Source organism: Triticum aestivum, chromosome 6A (genome assembly GCF_018294505.1).
Source record: "Triticum aestivum cultivar Chinese Spring chromosome 6A, IWGSC CS RefSeq v2.1, whole genome shotgun sequence".
NCBI classification, from domain to species: domain Eukaryota; kingdom Viridiplantae; phylum Streptophyta; class Magnoliopsida; order Poales; family Poaceae; genus Triticum; species Triticum aestivum.
The window spans coordinates 7,550,112-7,572,427 of record NC_057809.1 but is presented as its reverse complement, the minus strand read 5'-3'; the positions used below and the strand labels follow the sequence as shown (position 1 = coordinate 7,572,427).

Sequence of the window (22,316 nt, the reverse complement as noted above, 5' to 3'; positions counted from 1 at the left end):
CTAAAAGCTCTCAAGCCTAAAGGCAAAGACAAAGGCAAAGGCAAAGGCAATGGGGAAAGCGAAGGCCAAGGCCAAGACAAATGCAAAGGAAAAAAGGCAAACACTTTGAGGGATATGGTGAGACGCACAACTGGACTCACATTACCCCATTCACGAAGCTTCCCTATTTCAAGGACCTCAAACTTCCTTATAACATGATGTGATGCACACCGAAAAGAATGTCGCAGAGTCCCTTTTTGCCACGATCCTCAACATTCCTGATAAGACAAAGGATAACGTTAAAGCTAGAGCCGATCAACAGAAAATTTGTGATAGACCACGTCTGAACATGCGGCCTCCTTCAAGCGGTCGAAGAAACTGGTTCAAGCCAGATGCTGACTTCGTCCTTAAACCGCCAGACAAGAAGGAAGTACTTATGTGGCTCAAACACATTGTGAAGTTCACTGATGGTTATGCATCAAATATAAGTAAGGGAGTCAATCTTTTAACGGGCAAAGTGACCGGGCTCAAGAGCCATGACTATCATGTATGGATTGAGCGGATAATGCCGGTGATGGTTCAAGGCTATCTCCCAGAGCGTGTCTGGAGAGTGCTTGCGGAACTAAGCTATTTCTTCCGCACGCTATGTGCTAAAGAAGTATGTCCGGAGGTGATTGAAAAATTGCATAAGAAGGCACCGGAGTTGATATGCAATCTAGAGAAGATCTTTTCGCCAGGCTTCTTTACTCCGATGATACATCTCATTTTGCACCTCGCGAAGGAGGTATTGTTCGGGGGCCTATGCAAAATCGTTGGCAGTACGGCCCTGAGAGACAGAACAAGCATCTCCGATCCAAATGTGGAAACAAAGCTAAGATTGAAGCTTCCATAGCTAAGGCAGTTATCCTAGAGGAGGTGTCAGACCTCAGGACATCATACTACCCAGACCACATTCCCACTCTGCATAATAAGGTGTCTCGATACAATACAGAAGAGCCCAAGTATAAACCCAAACTCGATCTATTCGGTGGGCAATGTGGCAGGGCTGGGGGCTCGAAACCTTATAACATGCCAGCACAAGACTGGGAGGACATAATGTTCTATGTCTTGCACAACATCAAGGAACTTGAGGAAGAGTGGATGAGGTAATACTGTTGCACCATTCCTTTATGCAGTTCGTTATGTTCACTTAGTCTTGGTCTAACACCAATTTTCTTATTTTAGTCAATTCCTACTGGAGGAGTGGACGGGAATGATTCCTCCTACTGAAGCGGAGGCACTTACTCTTCTCCGGAACGGTGCCCCTGGAAGGAAAAATTTTGTTGCTTGGTTCATGGAGAAAGTAAATTTTCACATTCCCCTAGTTCAACTTCTAGTTCAACATTTATTAGTTAATAGAACTGATGCACCCATGAATTTAAATAAACTTGTAGGGGAAAGATCCGAACACCTCTATGGATGAAGAATTGAGATGGGTGTCCATGGGTTTTAACGCTCGGGTCATGAAATGTGAAAAGTATGATGTGAATGGGTATCGCTTCCATACAGAGGAGCACCAGAACAGCCATCCTGATCCCAAAACTATAAACATAGGAGTGTACACCCCAGGACAAAATGGACTTGAGTACTACGAAAGGGTAGGAAAAATATACGAGCTTACATTCGACCTTGGGCGCGAGGACCTAAGGCTAGCTGTGTTCAAATGCCGATGGTTCGACCCATATGAGGGGCTGAGACATACGCCTTCCCTTGGTTTGGTCGAAGTTAGACCATCCACTGTCTATGTAGGAGCTGATCTCTTTATTGCGGCTACCCAGGCCACACAAGTTTATTATCTACCCTACCCATGCCAAAAAGAGTACCTAAAGGGTTGGGAAGTTGTGTTCAAGGTGGCGCCACATGGTAAGCTACCGGACCCGAACGATGACGATTATTACTACATTAACCCCATGACATACGAGGGAGTGTTCTATCAAGAGCAACCTGATGATGTTGATGTGGCCCAATCCAATGTCGCTGCCCCGTTGGGTGTTGTTGATGTGGATCCAAACGATAATGATGCACGGAATGATGGCGAGGCCATTGTGAATGACCAAGACATACTTATGCTAGAGAAATTAAATGAAGACGTCGAAGATGATGAAGAACCTCCACCTACATCAGACAACGAAGATAATATGCGTGATAGTGACGATGAGACCGATCGAGGCACCGGTTACAATAGTGATGATTCGTATGGGTTCTAGTAGATGTATGTTTCATGTCTTTTCTTATATGATTTATTTATGAATGTCCTTTTTTATTCCTTTTTGTTATATCTTTTTCTTCATTGTTAATATACTAACTTTTTATTCTCTTTTCAATGCAGGTTCGCTAAGCATGGGAAAGGGCAAGGCCGATGGTAGTGGTTTGCTAAGCAAACTCGCCGCGAGGGTTAGTCGGAGTGGTCGACCCCGTAGTCTCCCCCCCCGACTAATTGACGATGAGTCCTCACAGGGAGGTCGAGGGAGAGGTGCCCCTAGAGGAGGAGGGGGTGGGGGGAGAGGCCCAAAAGGACAGTTTCGAGGCCAAAAACTGCGCTCTGTGACAGACATAGGGGGGTCGTCTTCGCGGCCCTCCTCTAGTGAGGTACCCTCTGAGGAGGAGGAGGAGGAGGAGGAGGAGGAGGAGGAGGAGGAGGAGGTCCAGGAGGAGGAGGAGGAGGTCCGGGAGGAGGAGGAGGATGAGGAGGAGGCACGCGGGGAGGATGGTTGTGGTGGGGAGGATGGTGGTGGCAGGGAGGATGGTGGTGGCGAGGAGGATGGTGGTGGCGGGGAGGTGGGTGGCAAGAAGAAGGCTTGGCTGCATGGTGGTGCACGACTCCCGGATCCTCCTGCTACCGAGGAGATGAAGTGGCTCATTGAGCCCACGGGAAAAAAGTAAGTGCCCCTTAATAATATTTTAAACACATACTATCATTTTTATTGTGCACATACTAATATTTTTCATTCTTTTGCAGCTCCTGGAAATATCCTAATGGTGCTCGTCTTCCAAATGGCATCATCACTATCCTGTTGAAGAAATATTGGCCGGGGATGTTCACTCCGGACCTAGTCAACCACCCGAAGCGCAAGATTTTGGCCACGTGCTGGGATCACTACGAAGCAGCATTCCACCCGGCCCATGAGATGGCTGCTAAGGCCGTGATATCAAACTTTTGGGTAAGTCCTCTTCAGAAGCACTAGTCTTGAGTTTCTTTCATAGTTTATCATCGAATCGTTTAACTCATCGCTTGTTCCATTCTGGTTTTATGATTGCCTCTAGAAATTCTATAGAGTTCTTGAGGAGCACAAGGCCATGGCCGATGAGTATGTGCTACGGGCTGCGAGGAAGCAGACCCGTCAGATACAGTACGAGGTGCGCTGGGTGGCCATCTCACGATATTATCATGACAAACATGGCATGAAGGTGACCAAGGAAGAAGCTAAGGCACAGGACCTTACCTTGGAACGGGAGTAGTACATGTTGGTAAGCATAACGGACTTTTCATTCTGACGTTTGTGGTAAATTTCATTGTTTCATGTTCACATGCCATTATGCTTCATTATGTAGGTGGCTCCTGATTGGTGCTATCGCCACCCTGAGGGATGGGCGGGATTGGTGGATATGTGGGTCGGCGCGGACACAGAGTTTGCTTCCAAGAGCAGCATAAACAAGGCTAATTGAGGACGTGACAGAACACACGGTCAGGGAAATCAAAACCACTGGCACACCAAGAAAATTCAGGTATATCTATGTACATGAAACATTATTGATCTTCTATTTGCCGTATGTTCTTATGTATGACTAACCTTTGTTTGGTGGTGCAGGAGGAGAAATTGAAGCGGCCGCTCTCAGACATCGAGTCCTGGAGGCTCCCCGTGTGCGGCCTAATCGCAAGGATGACGAGAGTGAGTACTATGGCAAGGCCGGGGAGAACCTGGAGTCCTACAAGAAGGAGTTTAAGAAGTGGAATCCTGACAAAGAAGACCCCATGTCTGCGGATTCCGACGAGAGGGCGATGGTGAGCATAGGGCCGAGGAGTCATGGTCGGTCGGCGGTTCTGGATTCGGTGATCACCCCTTCTATCTCCTACAGACGGATCCGAGCTACCAACCCGAGGCCGAGCCCGCGCCCGAGCATGTCCACTGCACAGGCCATCCTAGCCCAGCGCAACTCTATAAGTATTTTCCCTCTTATCTTCTTTCTTTCTACTTTTATTTTCTGCTTTGTTATGTATTATGAGTTGCATCATGTCATATTGTAGGCCTACATGGAGTTCCAACGTCAGCAACTCTACGACTGGAACCAGAGAGTTGCAGCAGTCATGGAGCACAACAGTCGCATGACGCAGCTTATGTTTGCGTCTATGGCAACCGGGCAGATTCCTACAATGGAACCACCACTACCTCCTGGACCACAACCAGTGGTGCCTACGTTTGAACAATTTCTGGCAGACCACTACAATGTCACTCCGGTTAGTACATCACCAACCTATTCAACCACAGCTTCTCGTTTATTCAATACAATCATATATTGCCTTACCATCTCTTTCCAAACATGCAGGGAACCGGTGGTGGTGCTACTGATGGTTCCACTCCTGAGTCACGGAGCCCAGTCACTTCGGTCTGGCTTGGCGGCGGCGGTGGCGCTAGCGCTAGCGGTAGTGGTGACGACCTCGGCTTTGGCGGCCTCGACTTTGGCAGTGGAAGTGATGCCGCTTAAGCCTTTTATTGTGATCATGTTGGACTTGCGATGATGATGCTTCTATGTTGGACTTGCGATGATGATGCTTCTATGTTGGACTTGCTATTATGTTTATCATGTGGGACTTGTGATGATGATACTTTTATGTTGGACTTGTGAGGATGTTTATCATGTTGGACTTGCGATGATGATGAACTTGTGATAATTATCTTCTCTTTTATGTTGTGATGATGATGATATATATATGCTGTTATTTGAATTGAAATGTAACAAAAACAAAAAAAAAGAAAATAGTGCATAACTACGCAGACGGTTAAACCGTCGGCATAGCCCCCGGCGTGTTACCAGCAGGCGACATGTGGCTGTTTCTGGGAAGCCTGGCGTGAGCTACGCCGACGGTTGGGCCGTCGGCATAGACCCACAAGCTATGCCGACGGGCCAACCGTCGGCGTAGTTGACACGTGGCAGCTTCTGGGTGACCGTGGCCTGGCGATACGCCGACGGTTAGGCCGTCGGCATAGCTCAAAAGCTATGCCGACGGCCTAACCGTCGACGTATCGCCAGGCCATGGTCCCACGTGTCAGGTGGCGCTGTCAACGTCCGTCAGGTGGAAAATGTTGCCGACGGGGTATGTATGCCGACGGTGGTACGGCCCCCGTCGGCTTAGCTCACTATGCCGACGGTTTTTGTATGCCGACGGCCGACCTGAGGTACGCCGACGTACGAGTTGCCGACGGGGATATGCCGACGGGGGCCGTCGGCGTAGCACTTTCCCGATGGCTTTTGGCCCTATGCCGACGGTCATGGGCCGTCGGCAACGTATCAAATTCTGGTAGTGAAATATATCGCCATGGTTTTCTGCTAATGATGCATGTATTGTGGTTGGTTTCTGAATTTGACTCTGGAATACCCGATGAATATACCAACGGTATCTCTACTACCTAAAAATTACGTAAGGCTCCGTTTCCCCCTTGCGTCGACCCACCCTTCCTCCTTCGTCGATTCCCCTCCCCTCGCGAGCGCTGGTTTCCCGATTTTTCTTTGAAAAAAAAACACGAAATAACGAGCGCATGCCAGGCTGCCAGCCCAGTTTTCTGCCCCGTCGTGGCCCAGCATTTCCCCACTCCCTTGCCACACGAGAATGCCCTAGCGGCTAGCGCTACCCTCGTCCGCCGCCGGCACCTGAGACATTGCCAACCTCCTCCCCTACGGCTGCGTCATCCGATGCGAAGGAGGATGACCGTCCTACGATCCAGCCAAGGTCGCCCAAAATCTCGCTGGCATGAATCCGATCTCGGCCTCGTTCCAGGCTTCCAGCCGCCGCCTATTCTACATACGCCGAGGTGAAGATGCCCACCTTCTCACCCTCCTCCCCATACCCCCGCATGTCATACGGCGCCAACGAGGACGACTTCCTTTGATCCAGCCACGGTTGTCCCAGCAGCCGCCTGTAGAGGCTATTTTCCATAGGCCAAGGTGAGCATCCATATACGATGGCGCGAATTTAAGCTGGTCCCATGAGGACTTCGTACCTGTTCGTGCAATCTTCGTTGATTCGGAAAGATGGGGGCTGTTTGTTTTGCTAATTAAATCTGCCATTGATCATGCTAATTCTGGTTATATTTAGTTATATTGTAAACAACATGAACATGCTGCTCTTTTTTCCAATCAGAATACTTATGTGCGAACAGCTCGGGCATTGGTGGCTGTGTCGAATCAGAGCTCGGTCGTCGGCGGCAGGATGGCCGGCTGATTTGCGATTGGGCGGAGGGTGAGCTTCTCGTACCTGGGCGCATACGCTTGGGAAACACACTATCTTGACCGTGGAAGAGCAACTTCACAGGTGATAAACTATGTTCATGATTTATGTGTTTACTTTCTACCACAATCGGTGAAATGTCTACAAGTTCTCAAGGCATTGTTTGGCAATTACAAGACACAGACACAAAAGAACAAGAGTATGCAAGGCAAAACTCCTTGGGAACACATGAGATATTCTAAATGTTCTCTTTTCGTTCTCAAATTTTCAGCAAAGAGGAAAGGTTGTGCTATAGACGAAGTCAGAATATTGCTAAGCTAATTCTTTGTGTAAGCTATGGAGAGAAAAACATGAAGTTGATGAGTTGTATGAAGATGGAAAGGAAGCCAAGGGAATATACTGTGTTCAGCGGTGACCTTGCAGAGTGCATTTTGCTCCTGCGTAGACTTTCCTGAAAAGTTGCTATTCAATGTTTTTACTTTTGTGTTAGAGAAAAGATCACAGTGGGCACAACTGTAGAAGCAGCAATGCAATGTTTTGTACAGTTTAACTATGACTATTCTTCTCATGCAGATATGCGATGAACTAAATTATGTATCTTCTTTGCCCTTGAATTGGATAATTACCGTGGTTTCATCTTTTGACTTAGATATGCACAAGGAGTTGAATAATGCTTTTTTTATCATAATCTGTCCACTGAAAATGCATTAAGAAAGTAAATATGAAGGACTATTTTATTAGTCCTTTGGTTGTAACATTAAACTAGGTTTTGTCAGTTCTTGAGTGATAATATTGTTCATGGTGGAACAAGGTGCCCCAGATTAATTAGGAAATGAGAAAGTTGCATTTTGGTGATCATTTTTTTTCTCCGTAGCAATGCATGTGCATTTAACTATATACAATCTATATATGTCTATTTCAACTAATACAGATATTGTACATGTTTTATACCCTAACAGTAGGAGGGTAAAGAGGGCTTGATTGATTTATTTTTTTAAACATGACTTGAATATACACCAATGCATACATGATTGTTATTCTCCTGTTGTTGCAATGCACGGGCAATTACCTAGTCTCTAAAAAACAGAATATTCCAACGGTAGAGTCGAGGACGAGCCGATTAGGCGGCAGGAAGGGGACGACGGATGGGCGGATACATAGCGAGTGAGGAGACACATGCCATTGAAGCGGCGGTCACCGAATGTTTTGTAACCTTGCGTGACGTACTCATTCAATAATGGGCTGCACGGGCGCGCCATGCGATTGCATTGTATGCACGTCCATCATGTGTAGACCATGAGAGCAACTAGTTAACGAGCGCTCTTTTGGAAGCCTGACAACGATCAGTGTCACTTGGCGCTCTCAGTCATTCGCCACGTGTCGCGCTCTGGACGCTTCCTCTAGATTTTTGTTTTTATATTTTTTCGCGGGGTTATCGGCTTTTTAAACGTTTTTTATGTTACGGTTTCCCACCGGTCTTTCTTAGCTTTTTGATAAAAAAATCAAAAAAAAAATTGTGTGGAAAAACATGTCTTTTTTACTTTCGTGCTAGTCACGGTTCTGCTTCGGCGAGAGTCACGGCTGTGCTTATCGGAAATGAAAAAAAAGGTGTTTTCTGTTTATTTTTCCTTTCACGAGCATCACGATTTTGCCTTCGCGAGAGGCACGGTTGTGCTTTAGCGAGAGTCACGGCCGTGCCTCTCGGAAACGAACGAAAATGCGTTTTCTGTCTTTTTTTCCTGTCGCGATAGTCACAGTTTTGCTTCTGCGAGAGGCATGGTTGTGCTTTTGCGATTGTCACGGCCGTGCCTCTCGGAAACGAAAAAAACGTCTTTTCTGTTTGTTTGTTTTTTTGCGAGAGGCACGGTTGTACTTTCGCGACGGTCATGGCCGTGCCTCCCCGGAAACGAAAAAAAACGCGTTTTCTCTTCCTTTTTCTTCCTTCCGCAAGAGTCTTAGTTTTTCTTTCGCGAGAGGCGCAGTTATGATTTCGTGAGAGGTACCGGCGTGCCTCTTTCGAAAAGGGAAAAAACTCGTGCTTCCAGTTCAATTTTTTCGTCCGGTTTTTTCGTGAAAAAAGTTTGTCAAAACCTATCAACATGGTATCTAGTTTTGAAGATCTTGATGCGAGGAATCCAACGATAAAAGCGTTTCGATATTTGAACACACGATTTAAGAGATAAAATGTTTTGAATAAACGAATCAACATGGTATCTAGTTTTGAAGATCTTGACGCGAGGAATCCAACGATAAAAGCGGTTCGATATTTGAACACACGATTTAAGAGATAAAATGTTTTGAATAAACGAATCTATAAAAAAAAGAAAACTCTCAGATTGCGACAAGTGACGCACATGCAGCACGTCAATTGTCGCAAGCTGGTGAGGTTGGGATTATCTTAGAGCGAGTAATCCTCAACTAGTGATTTCGCCGTTGCGTGGACCAGATCATTAAGTTGATGCGTAGCGGCAACTAATAACAATAATGCGGAGCACTGTGGCGTGTCCACCTGTTTGTATGTGCTCTGGCGTAGAGCCATGGAGCTGCTGCGTGTGCGTTGGATGAGGGACCGGCGGCGTCGGGTTTTGTTTGTGCCGCCGTCCGGCTCCGGCTCTGCTCTGCTGGGCTGCTGCACGTACCACCGCGCTGGACGTACATACCAATATGTCTCGCCAGTCGGGTCCATGCATGAGTGCGTGCATGTACCCCTGGGCTCTGGCTGCGTGGACGCTAGTACGTAACTTGGACAGGCCATGCAGCGTACTAGCTGCACCCTGAAATATGGGATCCAGAGGAGTACATAACTTGGACAGGCCATGCAGCGTACTAGTACGTCCTAGCCGTCCATGCTGCAGCTTGCTGCCATATATAGCGTGGGGCGTGCCAAGAAGATGGCTTTCGAAAAGATCAACTCCGATGAAGACTACGATCTATCGAACGGTGAAGGTAGCTAAACTAGAAACACTTCAAAAGACATAGCTAACGAACTGGCCAAGCATAGTCTGACCGACGACATGGCACCAGTAGGCGATTACTATAAGCACTAGTACAAGGTGACGTTGCTAGCTCGATGGCGACTCGTCTGGCAGAGGAACATTACAAACGATGAATTGACACTGGGTCTTGGGGCCAAAGGACAGGCAGAGAGACAGATCGATTCCAATCGGGGGCGTGGCGTGGCATGGCGCGGGGCCGCGTCAATGGGCCGTGACGGCAACTGCTCGGGGGCTCCCTTCCTGTCTGTGGGCCTCAAGCAGGCCCAGTGGGCCCACTCCCCTCACTCATCTCACGTTCCTCTTCTCTCTGAAAAAGAAAAAAAGGAGAAAGATAAACATGTGCCATCTGCCTCCCCCGTGTCCTATCTATCTCGATCAATCGTCGTCCTCCTGCTTAACTATCGTGAGTGGGCCAGTAGAGTACTGGTGTCTGCATGCAGTCGTCTCTCGTGTTGTACGGCATCCAGCTCCTTGATTGCTACACTCAGTACTACTTACTAATCATGAACTTGCATGCATCGTTTGGCAATAACATAATCACGTGCGTGCGTGCGTACGTGCATGATTAGCCCATGCAATGAACTATGCGTCTATCTTCCAAGGCTGGCAAATTACTTAATCTAGTTCAGCCGCTAAACAAGATGTGGGTGGTTAATAATTAGGTAGAGTAGGATATATTTCAGCGGTAACTGCGTCTGCATGCTTGTGTACGCACGCACGCTACGATGGGTCAAATTAGGCACGTAGTACGTGACTACGTCCGTGCCGATCGTCCCCGTCAATTGACCGTGCGTCGCTCCGGTCGCTCGACCAAGAATTTAACTCCAAAGTCACGTAATGTATGTACGGCAGAAAAGTTGACCGCCTACGTCAGTGAAGTAACACGGATGCTGGGTGACAATCGTGCCGATTAATTCCTCTGGGTCTCAAGTCTGAGCGTACCGGAGGGGAGGCCGAAAGCGGCATGGAAATGGAAGCATGTACCGCAGCGACGGAGGGTGGTGTGAAGAAGACGGGGTCAGAGAATGCACGCTCTCTTGTCAGCAGATTGATTATTTGAAACTCAACTTATGCGTCTACCTAAAAGATCGGTACAGCACTACTAGTACGCCTGTTTTGTATGTTATAATTCTATCCAGTTGGAGTATACGGTCTGAGTTTACCGGTCTTCGGTGGTACCTATATTCAGAGTCAAATTTGCCTTTATGTCACATAGCCATTTGAGGTTAGACGACTCTGCCAACAATGCCTTGCTACTCCCTTCTTTCCGGTTTATAAGGTTCAATTCAAAAATCTCACCAATCAAGATAGATGATGAGTGGTGGAATATTTTTTGTAGTTTACAAAAACACTCAATTAATGCTTTTGTTTTTCTTAAAAAATTATGTTTACGAATGCATTAATTGCAATGCATGCATAAAGTGCATGCATTGGTCAGTTTTCTCTTAATACTTACACGCAATGATTTAATGCATCTTAAAGTCTGCACGTGTGATGGGGAACAACCAAATTGAGCCTTATAAAATGGAAAAATTAAAATTTTGAGATAAGCCTTGTAAACTGAAAAGAAGGGAGTAGCTAGCTTGCTCTAGCGCGCGATACTTAGAGGGTGCTTGGATACAAGGGACTATTTTTAGTCTGACTAAAAATAGTCTCTTTTAGAGGCTAAAGTTCCAAGCACCCCTGACTAAAGAAAGGCTAGGACTAGTCTTGATGCTAAAATCTTTTAGTCATGGGAAAACTACTAAAATATGTATTAGCTCTCTCTCTCCTCATTTAATTCCTCTCCTTAGTTCTGGATTGGAGGGTTTGGAGGATAATAAATGCCCAATAACTAGATTTTAGTCTCTTTAGTATTTGGATCCAAGCATGGGTGAGACTAGCAAGTTTTAGTCCCACTACTTTTAGTCATGGGACTAAAACGTATCCAAGCATGCTCTTACATAAGTAGTAGTCCCATAATTATTTGCATGCATGCGGCACTAGCAAGCACGAGAGATTTTAGAACCAAACCGAGAGCCGTGCATGCCCCCGCCTCATAATTATTTACATGCATGCGGCAGTAAACAGTAGAGAATGCACTAGTTCCCACATTCATGAACGGATGAAAAGTTCTGAATGCATGCACTGATCCCTCGCTGTGGATTTGTGATTCAGATTGAAGCAACGCGCGTGCCTCCGTCTGCATTCATGCAAGCTACAAATACTGTACTAGTAGTACTGTACTCTAATCTGAGAAGACTGAAGAGCCGCAGTGCGCAGATTGCTTGCTCCAAGTTGAGGAACAAAGCATGTGTGGTTGAGGGAAAACTTGATCGTTGGGTTGGTCGCCTGTTGCGTTAATCCGCTATACGCATGTCACCTTTCGCTTGATGCCCGATGATGCTCGGTGTCTGTCTATACCAAACATTGCTGTGCATCCATTCGTACCAAAGCCACCTCAGCAGCAGAGCCCAAGCAGATGTTTGGGTTGGATTGGGCAACCCTTGCACCGAGGATAACCTAGATTTCTTTTATGTCTCAATCACCATTATCGTCGGAAATGGTGCTAAAACACCTTTTTGGGACGTCCCATGGTTGCTTGGTCACAAACCCAAGGATGTTACCCTACTTATCTAACAGACCGCGAAAAGAAAGAGCTGGAAGCTGTGAGAAGCTACACGCGGAAACGCTTGGATGGCTCACATCAAGCATGACATAGTTGTCTCCGCCGCCCACGTCCGAGAGCTTTTCTCGCTCTGGACACTTCTGCATGACTTTCACCTTGACGACCAAGTTGAGGATGACATTGTTTGGAAACATGTTGTAGATGGGATATACTCGGCGGCCACTGCTTATAAGGCGCAATTCCTTGGCCTAACGCACTCGCCGATTCACTACATGGTCTGGAAAGCTTGATCTCCCCCAAAGGTCAAATTCTTCGCTTGGCTGGCCTTGCAAGACCGGATTTGGACTGCGGACCGGTTGGAGCGACACGGTTGGGAAAATTGTGGGCTTTATCCACTTTGCAAGGAGCAAGAATCAGGCATCCACCTTCTCGTCAAGTGTCGCTTCTCCATTCGGCTCTGGCGATCGGTCATTCACAAGTTTGGTCTTGCGCACATTGACACCTCCGATTGGTACCTTGAGGACTCTCTTATGCGTTGGAGGGATAGAAGAACCGACATGCGAAATCCAGAAAGAAGAGCGATGGCCTCCCTCACCATGCTCGTCTCTTGGACTCTTTGGAATGAGAGAAGCGCGAAGGTATTTCGCCACAAAAGTTTGCCAGCTTCTATTATTCTTGAAAATATATTGCTTGAGGCCAACCTGTGGGTTACGGCGGGTGCTAAGAAACTAGGGCCGCTAAGAAACTAGGGCGTATTGTTGTACGAGAGTAATTGCCACGCGTTTATTTGTAGGATCGCTTGCAACCTGACAAACTCTATTCTTCTCTTATTTAATGGATGAAGCAAATTTTTTGCCTTCGTTTTAAAAGAAAAATATTGGTGTGCATGTTTTTACGGTGTAGGAGACCGAACTCCTCCCGGTGATGGATTTAGCGCTGTATATATATGTTTTGAAGGGAAACAACAGAGGCTAGCCTTGCGTCCTCGAGTAAGATGGTTTCGATGCGACGCCAACGCGCGGGTGGCAGCTAACTCTACTCGGGTCGGGTCGGGGTCAAAAGGTACAAGGTGCTGCTGCGTGCTGCACGCGACGCGGTCTGCACGCAGCTCGGTATCACGCCCGCGGAGACAGCATCGTGATATATGTTGTCAGTCGTATTTGATTAGCTAGGACCGAACGCGCACCCGTATTTCACCGTATTCCTCAGCAGCCCGCAAGTGGATGGACAGCACGATACATGGGCGGAGCAGCATCTATACCTCCAACATGGGCCACTGTGTGTGGGGCTCGTGGGGTACTAGTCATTTGATGGGTTTGCAGGTTGCACTAAGAATCATGGAGGAGGTTACATGTAGAACCATCTCTTGGTAGAACTCTAATCACGGATATGCAGATAATCGTTGGTTCACAAATAGTTTAGGGTTTGAACAATTTTTTTGGAGATGAGCTATGTGAAAAATAGAGAAACCCTGAGAAGGAAAACAGCTAATTCTTGTTCTTTTAGAACAGTCGGTCGCGTTTATTTCCATCTGGGAACTTGTATGTTGTTTTGTAACTAATTTGTGAGTTTTAGAACAGCTAAATCTTCAAATATTACATTGAAGGGAAATAAGTCCTCAAGGGTACAAATTTTAATAGCTAGATAATTCTAGGCTGGCCACATACACCAGCACTAATTCATAATTCGACAAAAGGACCATGGCGTCACAGGAAGCGAGGCTCGAACTGTTCCATCGCTTTGTCACATACATTCTTCCGGTGGCCTAGAACGCCGCATCTCGAACACTTTGGCAATTTCCGAGGCGCTTTCGGAACTCCAGCACGTTTAGGGCAGGGGTCGTGCTCTTGTGTCCCTGTAGCCTACAAATCGAGCAAAATCGCGATCTTTTGACATGAGATGGGCTTGTCCCTGCTTGTGGTTGGCCTTCCTAATTGTCGTTTGCGTGTGGGTTCCCCAACGCAAGAAGAATTTGATGGCTGAACGTTGACATCCTCATTCAGATCAGGCACGACATAGTTGCTCTGTGGCGGTGCTAGCCTCTCCATTTCCTGATCTGCAACCTGGGCTGCTTCACGCTCCGCCAGTCCCGTGCCATCTTTGACTAAGCTCAATGGCAGTAGGGTATCACTAACTTGGTTCATCATAGCCATGAATACTTCATAGCAATTAACATTGCTGTCACCCAACTGCACACACTCGAGGGCCTTGAAACACATCTTGGTGTGCCTGTATGTGGTCTGCTTCGGTGGGCCTTGATCTTTTTGGTACCTCAACAGATGCTCTGGAAGAACATCCCTTGCATTCTTTGTCCATCGTTTAACAATGTGCTTCTCCGGTACCTCTGCAATATCCAGGTGCACCATCACCTGCATATTGTACATGTTTTACTGAATGAAATTGACTTTCCTGATACACTTCTATATTCGGGCTGCATGTAACATTTAGGCCATGCTATCGGACATACCTTAAGTGCATGGTAGCATATCATCCCAGCATGCTCGAAACTGCCACACTCGCATGCGAAGAAGGAATTGTTTTCATGGACAATGACTTTATAGTCCACCTTGCTCCACTTCTCACGCGTTGCTGCGTCCCGATGTGTCAAGACATACACTTTGCCCCGTTCAAGCTCTTCAAAAACATACGTCCAGGATTTGTATAGAGCATCGCCAAACTGTTCGAACATTGTACGAGTATAAACCTTGCTAGCGTGTCTCTCCAAAGGGATGTTTAACTTCAGAACAACGCCGCCCTGCAACCAGAGTTAGACAAATTTCATTAGTAAATAAAGTGGCGTCAACATGTAACCGAGGGCGGTCATGATAGACTTACAACGGAGGTCCTTTTTTCCTGATAACTCTCCTCTGATTCCCTGTCGAACTGCAACTTCTCGAATTGCCTGAGGAATAGATGCATGGGGCACCCTGGCGGTACATACCCTTTTAGGAGATGGTTCGCACTCTCACTGCGTTGGGTGCTAGTCATCTTCGCGCACAACACGCCCATAAAATATGGTTTCGCCCACTTATGGCGCACCTCATATACCTGAGTTAGGAAAGGATGCTTTTTCAAACTATACTTGTCGAGCATGAGATTCCATCCTGATTCAAACTCATCTTTCGTTATCATGTGGTGCACTAGCTTGTGGAATTCGTTCTTGAAGTCCGACTTCTTCGACCATAGAGGCCCCATCGATTCCTTCGCCTTCCGCAGGACATGCCATTTGCACCACCTATGTACTGTATTCGGTAGCTCCTCCTCAATTGCTATTTCCATTGACCTCGCTTGGTCTGCAAAATGAACAGAAATCGTGAGAAATTCCAAATGCCAAAGCTTGCAACAGTACTACTTGTACTACGGCACTCACCCGTCAGTATAGTCCTCGGATGTTTTCCTCCAACCATGCGGACGAACTCTCTAAACACCCACTTGAATGTGTCGACTTTCTCATCTCGAACCATCACTCCACCAAATATTATGCTTTGGAAATGGTTGTTCACCCCAACAAACAAGCCAAATGGCATGTCGTATAAGTTGGTGCGGTGCGTGGTGTCAAAGGTGATAACATCACCGAAGCAACGGTATTGGTCACATCCACGCCCGGTCACCCACATCAATGTCTTGATACGGCTCTCCTCGTCAACTTGCACTGCATAGTTGAATTCCGGATCATTAGCTTTCATTTCTGCCAATGTCTCCATTGTTTTTGTGGCATCCCCATCTGATTGCTCCTTATTCATTTTTCTACAAAGATTTTTAAGAGACCTCTTTGTGAATGGCACATTTTCAGCAACTCCAAAGAAACTACCAATAATGCTGTACACCTTCCCCAGGCTGACATTGTTCTCATGGAGCTGCTTAATCAGATCCTTCGTGTACTTGTCAATGTGTTTATGAGACTTCCAATGCATTTTCTCGCCACAGGTCAGTGACAGTTGGTGGTTATGATTTGCCTTGTGCTCACAGATGTACCATCCATGATCCGTTGATCTCAGGAACCTGATCATAGTTGTGCATCCTGTCCTGATAGACCTGCTGTTCTCCTTGAGCGGTGCACCCTACAAAGCCAATTAACATGAAGTTATGGACCAAACTTTTAGCCTGCAAGAAATCTACAATTGATTGTCAGCACTACAGCAATGGGGTGCAGTTACTAACCGCGCAAGCACAAACTATCTCCTGCATGCACTTCCTCCGATCGACATTTAACCTGCTCTTTGCCAACCGCACGCCAAACCCAACCTCCCAAGAATACAGGTTGTAGAATTGGAATCCCTCATCAACCGAATCGAATGAAGTTGCAATAACTGGTTTGACTACAACACCGTCCTGTTTTTCAGCATAAGCTCTAAGTGCAAGTTCTAGAGCAGATTTTCTATCCGGGTTTGGCTCCCTCGCTGCTGGCGCCTTCCCAATCCGAACCCTTCATAATTTTTTTTTACCATGCACAGAATGCTTAGAGAAATTAAAAAATGTAAGTAACTGTAATGAACGTTTCGTTTTGTTGTACATTTTCAATAACTTAGAGAAATCTGAGCAACTTTATTGTCTATATAGTCAAATCTATTTTTCTCTTCCCCAGCAATAACATCTCACATTTTTCGACTATCCTTTTCAAAGAATAAATAGCACCATCTTAACCTACGTAGCTGTTATGCAAAATTCAGTTTCTGTGTGAGATTCAAGACTAATGGATTGCTGAGGGAATAGATTCCAGTTTACCTTCTGGTCCACCCGGAGGTTGCCTCCGAGCACACATCATAAGCGCTGTTGCCGGTCGTTCTCCCCCGCCGTCTTGGCACACCCATCGACGCTTTCCCGCAAGGCCCCTGCATCTGAACCCACCCTAGTACTCCCTCCGTTCCCAAATAATTGTCTTTCTAGCCATCTCAAATGAACTACAACATATGGATGTATGTAGACATGTTTTAAAGTATAGATTCACTCATTTTGCTCTGTATATAGTCATTTGTTGAAATTTCTAGAAAGACAATTATTTAAAAACGGAGTGAGTAGCATATAGCACTGTATAGTGTACTGACGGAGCAGGCACAGAGGCATCGGCAGAGTTGGCAGGACACATTTCAATGCATGGAGCCCTCTCTCAGCCAAGTGGCACCTTCATCCTGCATGCATGTCACCACCACAATGAATGGCACAAGCCTATCCCCAAGACAAAACACACATACAAACACACGCGTCTGCTCCTCAGAAAAAAAAACGGTCCAACCAGCACAAAAAACCATTACACAGCCACCCTTCTTCTGAGCCTATAATAAAAAAAACTAAAAAAGGAAAGAAAAAAGAAGAAGAAATTCAAGAAACCCAAAGACAGGCGTACTGCTTCCCTTCCCTTCCCTTGCGTTCCCGAGGCAGTCTTGCCAAGCCAAAGGCCGAGGGAAAAACGGTGGCTTGCTCCACACGTGCCATGCACGTGTGTGGTGGAGAGGGGAGGAGAGGGTCCTGTCCTGCGCCTGCCACCACATGCGTAAGGTGACGTCAACGTCTGTAGTCTGAGTACCATGGATGCAGGGAGGAGGGCCCTTTCCCACTTTCTTTTTTTCTTTTATTTCTCCTTTTTCGTACCCTTTCTTTTTTTAAGGACGGGGCCGTTTCGCCTCCAGGTCCTTGCTCTCGACCGTTATTACTCAATCAGACAGTTAGCTTTGGGAACCAGATGAAAAGTTTCCCAACCAAGGAAAAGCAATTGGTTCCAACGAGTGTTTCTGCTGTGTTCTGCACTATTTGGAAATACAAAAAATAACGTTATTTTTGAAAGAAAAAACATTAATGATCCAACGCTGGGGCCAAACTACCCGAGCGGGTAGCGAACGCAGTGTGCAATCGGAGAATGGGCCACACAACCTGCAGCCCTGGTCGTACTTAAGAGCATCTCCAGCCAGCCCCCATGAATACCCCGACGACCATTTTTTTAGCCCCGGTGCATAAAAAACGCCCCCACTCACGTCCTCAGATCCTTGTTTTTCGCAGGATTTGAGTAAAATTAGGCCCGGCGATCTCCCCCCAAACTCAGTCCCTCCGACGCGGCCGTGTCCGGCATCCACCTCGTCGAGCTGTGCGGTGAGTTGCAGGTGGAGCAGCGAGCCGCGCGGCACGCAGTCCACCTCGTTGAGCGACGGCCTGGTGTGTGTGTGGCTCGCAACAGCGGAGGAGCCGTCCTCGTCCGAACAAGAGGCGACTTTGATGGGGTCCCTGCGACGGAGCACAGGCGAGGCCAAGGCTCGTCGGAGCCCATGCTCCAGGGCGGCGGCCGGGGCGACGACAACATGACCAAAGATGCGGCCGAAGCGCAGACCCATGCGGCTGCTCGAGACCGCGACCATCCATGCTCGAAGGCGGACGACGCCGGAGGGGGTGGAGGCGGAGCCCAGGCTCGGCGGCGGCCACGGACACGACCGGGCGTAGCGCGGCCACGGCCTGGCGCGTGAGCCTGCGCACGCGCCGCGAGCAGGGCCTGCACCGGAGCGTAGCCTTGGTGTACGTGGCGCACCAGTGCCTAGTGTACCTGGCGCTCGCCCGCGGGCGAGCTCGTCGAGCGGCGTCACGGCGGCGCGGCGTGAGCGCTTCTCCACCACCGCGCTGTGTGCTCCCGCGAGGGCCGCCACGATGTTGTCTGTAACCTACTCGACGAAATGCCGCTGCCTACTTGAGCCTCAACACTGCTTCTGGGGAGCCCAACGAGTGGAAAAATTTACACCCTCAGGCAAAAAGTTCGCCGGCAGCCCCTCAAGCGGCGAAGAAAATGCCTTCTAGGATGCCAACGAGTGGAGATGCTCTAAGATGAAACGTTTCAAAGACTTGGCTCATATCTCAAGGCATATTCAAATGATCGGGATGTTTATCCCTAGAAGTACACAGCGACGCTGGTGTGAAGCCGTGATCAGACAATGCACGCTGTGTTGCCAGCTGATAGATCATAAAATGCACGCAGTTGGCCTGTTGTCTGTAGGTAGGCTAGCTAAAAGATCAGTAGATGTATGTCAACTCTAGCTGGACGTTGCGGCCATGCGTTCTCAAAGGAGTACGTATATACTAAGCACGGTAGCTTTTGCCTCAAATTTATACAGTATATATACCAATGCAAAGTAGGAAGCTGAGTTTGATTCAGCTACCAATGCGTTCCTAGCGGGCGATATCAGTAGATAGACCCAACAGAGAAGATCATTTGCGTGCATGCAAGGATGGAACGTACATCACCTGCCTTGGCTCGTGATCGACGCGGCGGAATGGACGGCACGCACACAGACAGAGAAATGGAGAGAAATACTCTACTTGTAGTAAAATGATCAAGGAGCTGACATGCAGGTGCGAGCGAGCGAGTGAATCCATCAGGCCATGGCCGTCGAGTCGAATGTGACCACGTAGGTCGACTCCTAGCTAAGTTGGCGTGCGCCCTGGCCGTATATCGCGGTCAACGCTGTCGCCCACTCGGCACTCCTGCAGCTGCAGCCCCGTCCGGCCGGCAGCGCCTATCGGACCGGACCGACGACGGCCTGCTCCTGCATTCCAAATTCAATGCACGGAAGTCGATATATTTTCTACTCCCTCCGTTTCAAATTACTCGTCGCAGAAATAGATGTATCTAAAACTAAAATACATGTAGATACATCCGTAGCTGCGACAAGTAATTCGGAACAGAGGGAGTACTACTATTAAATACGGAGTAGAAATCAATGCACGGACGAACTAGGCTTGGGCGGACACATTTCAGCTCCTCCCGGCCAAGTGGCGCGCTCATCCTGCACACATCGTGCGTGTGTGCATGCATGCATGTCAAACAAACCTATCAGCAGGACGAAACACACACAAGTCTACTAGTAGTACTAGTCTTGAATCAAATTCAACCACCAACCAAACTTTGGACAACACATGCATGCAGAAATGAAGGGAGCCTTTTCTCGAAAGTGCCTTTCTACTCCTGAGCTCATTTGAGCTCGGTGAACAGTAAAATCGAAAAAAAGAATTTTTTTGAAAGAAACATTGATAAAAGTTCTAAGTGCTTGCAAAAATTCATCATGAAATCACATTTCTGTAAGGCGTGGCAAAAAAAACAAATTCAGTGCTCCAAAATGCTGTTGAAAGTAGCTTTTTCAGAGTACTGATTTTTTTTGCCACGCCTTCTAGAAATGTGATTTCATGATGAATTTTTGCAACCACTTAAAACTTTTGTCAATGTTTCTCCAAAAAAAAATTTGGATTTTTTTGAATTTTTTTTGATTTAGTTTTGATTTTACTGTTCACCCGGGCTCATTTGAGCTCGGGTGCAGAAACTCCGCGTCCACCTTTTCTTTCTTTCTTTCTTTCTCTCTTTCTTTCTTTTTGAGTTAAAAAAACTGCAGCAAGTTTGGAATGTGAAGAGTGGACCTTTTCTTTCTTTCCTTTTTGAGTTCAAAAACACTGAAGGAAGTATGGAATGCGAAGAGCGGATGCAGGGCGGGGAGGGACTCTTTCTCCCTTTATTTTCCTTTTTACACAGCTCTTTTTTCCTTCTTTTCCCAGGACGGCCATTCGCATCAAGGTCATTGCCCCGCTTCGTTATTGCTCATCAAACTGTGTTTGTTTTACTACTTCAAATAATCCGATGCGGCATCCCCTGTGAGGCGGCGGAGGCGTTACATGCAGGGAGGCCGGGGGCGGCAGTCAGGGCGGCGCCCCTTCTGCCCGGCGGCAATCGAAGCCTCCATGGCTGGCGGTGACCTGAGGTTGGGTGGTGGTGGCGCTTTATTCAGCAAGGGTGGCGGCTGCGAGCAAATGGGTGGCATCGATGGCTGCGGATCTAGCATCCTGCCCAGATCCGTCACGGTATGGCCTTGGCCGGCCGGTGGCGCGAGGAGGACCGGTGAGGGGCGGCTGTAGGCTCCCTGCCGTCGTGCCGACGGTGGCCCTCGTCTCCACGGCAAGGCTCCGTTCGAATCCACCCAGCTGTGAGATCGGGGGGACGCGACTTCCGGTGAAAATCTTGCCGACTAGAGTCATGGCGGACGATGGTAGCGTCTTTGACGTCGTTCCCTTCTCGAGGCATTGTTGTTGCAGGTCGTGGCACCCCACTCGTGTTGTTCTGGGGAAAACCCTAGATCTAGGTTTACCAGATCGGACGATGATGCCCATTCGTTCCTTCTCTCGTGTGTCATGTGTTGCAATGTCAACTTGATATACACTTTTTTCTCTGATTTTGTTCACGATGCTTGTGTGAATGTCTAGTTATGTATCCTCGACTTGTCCTTACGCTTGTTAATGGAGATGTTTTAATTTATCGATGGCTTGTGCATAAATTCGCTTGTCCATGGAGATGCTCTTGTAACTTGTTAACTGGGCTGTGACTTGCTTGCATTTCAATAGACATTTTATGCCAACTGTTAACGTATAACTTTGTATAGCTAATCTCGCGTATTCCGTTTGCATATGGTTGTACATATACGCGTATAGGGTTTATTTCTTGGTCTCCAAGACTTGTAACTTTGCTATAAATATATGAGCCGATCGCCCCTTGAGAGGCGTCTTCCCTTTCATGTTTATATGGTATCAACCCTACATCCTAAAACCTAGCTTCCGCCACCAAAACCCTAAGCCGCCGCCGCCATCCTCCCTCCGCGCTGCCGCAGCTCCTTCCTCCTCCCCAGGCCGCCGCCATGTCGACCTCCGCCTCCACTTCCTCTACACTCGGGGCCTCCACCTCATCGACGCTCGCGACGCAGACCGCCGGGGCCATGATCCCGTCCATCGCGTCGCCGGCGTCCCAGGCCGTCCATGTCGCCAGCGTCAAGACGCATGTCCCCGTCATCCTCGACCTCCAGAAGTCCAACTACGCCAAGTGGCGTATGCTCATCACCGTCCTCGTCGGTAAGTACGACCTCACCGGCCACATCTCCGACCTCACGCCGCCGGATGCCCGCTCGGCGGACTGGCAGCGTCAGGACTTCGTCGTGCGCTCGTGGATCTACGGCTCCATCAGCGAGGACATCCTCGACACAATCATGGCCCAAGATCAGACCGCGTACGAGGCCTACGCGCTGATTCGGAACCTCTTCCTCGACAATCAGCTCACCCGGGCCGTCTACCTCGAGGCGGAGTTCCGGGCCCTCGTCCAAGGCGACCTCACCATCACCGCCTACTGCCATCGTCTGAAGGCCCTCTCCGACGCGCTCGCGGACGTAGGGTAGCCCGTGACCGACCAAACCCTGGTCCTCACCTGTCTCCGGGGGCTCAACCCCCGCTTCTCCGACAT

At 48.1% G+C, this 22,316-nt stretch overlaps 1 pseudogene; it reads right to left on the bottom strand.

Moving 5' to 3' along the window:
• Positions 1-13,773: 13,773 nt before the first annotated feature.
• Positions 13,774-21,800, bottom strand: LOC123129267 (protein FAR1-RELATED SEQUENCE 1-like; annotated as a pseudogene).
• Between the last annotated feature and the right edge of the window lie 516 nt (positions 21,801-22,316).